Genomic DNA, 4,508 nt, shown 5'->3' with positions numbered 1-4,508 from the left:
GCCATTTGACAAATAGCTGCCTGTGCCCAGCCCGGAGCTGGAGCCATTCCTTCATACTCACAAAGTTCCCACCCCAGCCCACTGCCCTGTGCTCCACCAGAGCCCTTAGCACATCTGCCCAGCTCCCTCAGGGGCTGGGACTTGCTTTTGGCCCTATGCCTCCTGCTCCTGCTCCATCTCTGAGCAAACATCTGTGTCTAGATGTTGTCCTAGAGCCTAATAAAGTCTCAGACAGGCCCAGTTAATATATCCACACAAACCTGCCTGTCAGTGGCTAGCTAATGTCAGGAACGGAGCACTCGGGGAAAGCAAGACCCCTCATTTCCTGATGGGGGTGAAGTGTACAGGAAAGATAAACAGGGCATCCCTCCCTGTTTCAGAAATGACCTTAGCAAAGCAATAGCTTTTAGGAAAAAGAGAAAAGAAAATAGCAGCCTTCGTAATGAGGTTTACAGGAACAAATGTTCCAGGTGGTTCTGCCTTCACAGCTACTACTGGGGAAAGAACTGCAGGGAGAGGAGCTCAGTCACGAGTGCACCACCTCCTGTGGATTCACTGGCCATTGGCCAAAGTCCAGACACTGGGCTGAACTTGAACCTGGGGGCTGTGAGTTGCCTGGCAAGGAAGAGTCCTGCCCTGAGTGGTAGGTCTGGTTCTGCCACTAGTATGCTGGGTGACCTTGGACCACATTCTGACCTCTCTGTGTTCAGTTTCTGCAGATGCCACAAACTAGTGGAGCCTTGGAGGACTGATGAAGGTCCTTCTGAGAAAGGGGTGAGGGTGCCCCACATTTCAAACCAAGAGAGTAGCTCTTAAGATGAGATCTGACTACTGAGCTCCATGGTCAAGACCCAGAATTCTACCGTGGTAGGGGTGGGCAGAGGGCTGGGGGACATGAATGAGAGCAGAGGCACAATGCTATAACTCACATACCTCAAATTCTGGTAAGTGGGGATCTGCATCGGTAAACTAATTGGGCTCTTCATTATCCATCTGTCATCAACCAGAAACATCTGTCTCTTAAACTGTAGTGGCCCACCTTTCCAACAGCTCTTCCTGCCTGTCAGGGAAAGCTCGAGTCCTGGGTTCTCTCTCCGAGCACATAATTGGGGCGCCCTTCCATCCATCACTGAGGCCCAGATTCTGAGCCCTTGTTTCCATGGGCTGACAGCTCTGAGGGTCTGTGTTTCACTCTCACTCCTCAACTGACTGTTCTTTCTCCAAAAAGCTGCAAATGGGGTCCTAATGGCTGCATTTGCTTGTGGTTTCTGATGCCGAGTTGCAGCATGACCATCACCATCATCTCTTCTGTACTTTGCACTTGATTAGGGCCTTGCACACATGATCTCATTTGAGTCTTCCAGCATTCCCCTAAGTAAGAATTCATCTTCCTCTGCCTGGGCAGAAGGCCGAGTTCCAGAGAGGTTAAGATATTTACCAAAAGGCACACAATTTGCAGATAAATAAGCAAAGCTTCTGGTACTTTGTTTCAACTCAACTGGAGTCAGCAAAATGGTTTCATCTCGAGTACTAATCTCAATAGATTGATAATAGCTTTCTGCTTTGAGAAGCATAAGGGGTGTTTGTGTGTGTTGGGGGGGTGGGAGTGGTGTTCTGTAGTTGATTAGTGATGTCTGTTAGTGGCATGGGAATAAACGTATTGATGTGTGTGAAATAGGACCAGACCATACCACTTGAGAAAAATGGGAGGGCAAGTGTTTGGGGCTTTTGGGGTTCAGGAGGTCACATGATGCATCCCGGGCAACGATGGACCACATAAGCTTGGAACTTCTGCTCTATTCTCCCAGTCTCTTCCTCTGTTTGGATTCTGCCATGCTCCAAGGCCCAGCTCAGAACTCACTTCTTCCAGGAAGCCCTCCTGAACCTTCATTTCAACTCTAAGTCTCCACCCACTTCCCTTCTCTGAGTTCCAAGGCACTAATCATCTGCCTGCTTATTTGGCCTTCAGCTCATGCTGCCTGGCTCTGCTGTTCTTTATTCTGCACACATAAGTCCCCACAGATGCCTCTCAGGACTGTGAGTTCTGTGAGTACCTAACTCTGGGTTTTGCTCCCACTAGGAGGCTCAGTAATAGGTGCAGACTAATTTGTATCAATGACCTAGACCATGCAAATGGGCAAGCAGTCACCTTCCTCTCTGCTGCCGGAACACAGGGCTTGAGAGGAGGCAAGAACCCCTATTTCATCTTTGTTGTACATGCTCAGTATCTACCGTTACTGTAATGGCAAGGTTGGCTCCCATGGACCTAGTCCTGACTCAGCACTTTGTATCCACTATGGCATCCAATCCTCACAATGACTCTAGGAGATAGGAATTTGGGAGACTGAGGTGGATGGATCACCTGAAGTCAGGAGTTCAAGATCAGCCTGGCCATCATGGTAAAACCCCATCTTTAAAAAAAAAAAGAAGGAATTCTTCTCCTTGTAGTTCATACTTTAACAAACAGGTGCAGAGAGGCCACATAATTTGCAAGGTCACATAGGTAGTACACAGTGGAGCCAGAGCCTGAAACTCCCTGGAATAGCCTCCAAGTGAATAGAAAATTAGCTTCAGAGCCATTTACACCTGACCTTGGAATAAGACCAGGTAGGTGCCAAGTAGGAGACTCCTGCCGAATTATTCTCAAACTATCTAAGTCCAGAGGGATATGGGCTGCTTAGTGCCCCCAGCTGCTCCTGGAAGAAGTCAATGAAAGACAGTGGGTCTGGGCAGCATCTGGGCACTAGGATTGAATCTGGGCATGGCCTTTGCTAACCACAACATTCCCCAAATCCTACTTTTCAGGGTCAAATAATCCTCTAGACAGATCTAGTAGTCCACCCCACCAGGCATTCATTCTTTGCTCAGGGAAACACTTACATTTGTGGACCACACATCCTGGTATTCATGACTTTGATTAATTTCTTCCCACACAACTCTGGGCTTGGCCATGTGACTTGTTTTGGCCAATAAGATATTAGCAGTTGTCACGCAAGCAGAGGAATGATAAACAAGCTTGGAACTCTCCTCATGAAAACCAGCCCCCACGCTGGCTCAGGATAGACTATAGCCATGCTACCTAGAGCAGAAGAACCTTTTAGCTGAGCCCTGTCAATACACAGATCATAAGACATAATAAATCATTGTTTAAGCCACTAAGTTTTGAAGCAGTTTGTTATACAACTATAGATCACTGACATACTGTCCTTAGTGATGGCTACCATCATTCTTAGACATGTTTGGGGTCCTGACCATGCTGGCTCAGCATAGAGACTACCAAGAGCAGAAGAACCTTTTAGCTGAGCCCTGTCAATATACAGAATCACAAGAAATAATTCATTGTTTAAGCCACTAAATTTTGGAGCAGCTTGTTATGAAGCTGTAGATGACTGACATACTTCCCTAGTTATGGCTTCCATCATTCCTAGACCTGGTTGAAGTCCTGACCATTCAGAAGCACCTACATGCTCTTTTATATATATATAATTGAAGCAGATTACATACATGGAGCTCAGCACGCATCCCTTTCTGCCAACATACACAAACACTCATACACACACAGGGAATGGCTTGGAGCCAACCCGTGTGCACCTCGAGGCAGCCCTGGTCATCCACAGCACTTGCACTCCCCTACACATGCCTGCTTGCCTATGCATGCAGAAATGTGCACCATCTTCTGTGTTGCAAAACACAAGAGCAGAAAAGGCATGCACGTACCACAAAATTCTACATTGATAGCAGATGGGGGTCATACATACACACACACGTGCACACAGCCACCGCCTGAAACCATAAGCACCCACAGGTGCAGAAAACGGGAGAGTAAAGAGGCCCTCGGTCATTTTCCTTGTACTCCACATTTCAGCCTTGGTGAACCACTCAGCTTCCCCAAAGCACTACGCTCTTTCTCATCTCCAGGCCTTTGCACAGGCAGGTTACCCTGTTTGGCATGTCTTCCCTACACCCCTTCACCTGGTCACTCTACTCACCCTGCAGGTCTTATGTCCCAAGCCTAGTAGGAGCTCCTCTACTAGGAGCAAAATCCAGAGTTAGGTACTCATGGAACTCACAGTTCTGAGGGGCATCTGTGGGGACTTATGTGTGCAAAAGAAAGAACAGCAGTGCCAGGCAGCATGAGCTGAAGGCCAAACAAGCAGGCAGATGATTAGTGCCTTGGGACTCAGAGAAGAGAAGTGGGTGGAGACTTAGAGTTGGAGTGAAGGTTCAGGAAGGCTTCCTGGAGGAGGTGAGTTCTGAGCTAGGCCTTGGAGCATGGCAGGATTCAGGCATTTTTAGCAGCAAAGCCTCTGCGATTAGCTTGTTCTTAACTGAAGAGAATTTGTTTTGGCTTCAGTTAATAAGGCTCCCAGGGCCTCCAGGTCAGCCCAGGCTTCCCCGACACATCTGTAGCCCCTGCCACTCAACCTTGGTCCTCAATTCTTCAGGGTCACAGCCAGCAACTGTGTGGGAAGGAAGCCATGACTTAGGAAAAGGCATTTCCAAATGTC

This window comes from Cebus imitator, unplaced genomic scaffold (assembly GCF_001604975.1).
Source record: "Cebus imitator isolate Cc_AM_T3 unplaced genomic scaffold, Cebus_imitator-1.0 Scaffold215, whole genome shotgun sequence".
Lineage (NCBI taxonomy): Eukaryota > Metazoa > Chordata > Mammalia > Primates > Cebidae > Cebus > Cebus imitator.
The sequence above is the reverse complement of the archived record's forward strand: the minus strand, read 5'-3'. Positions refer to the sequence as shown.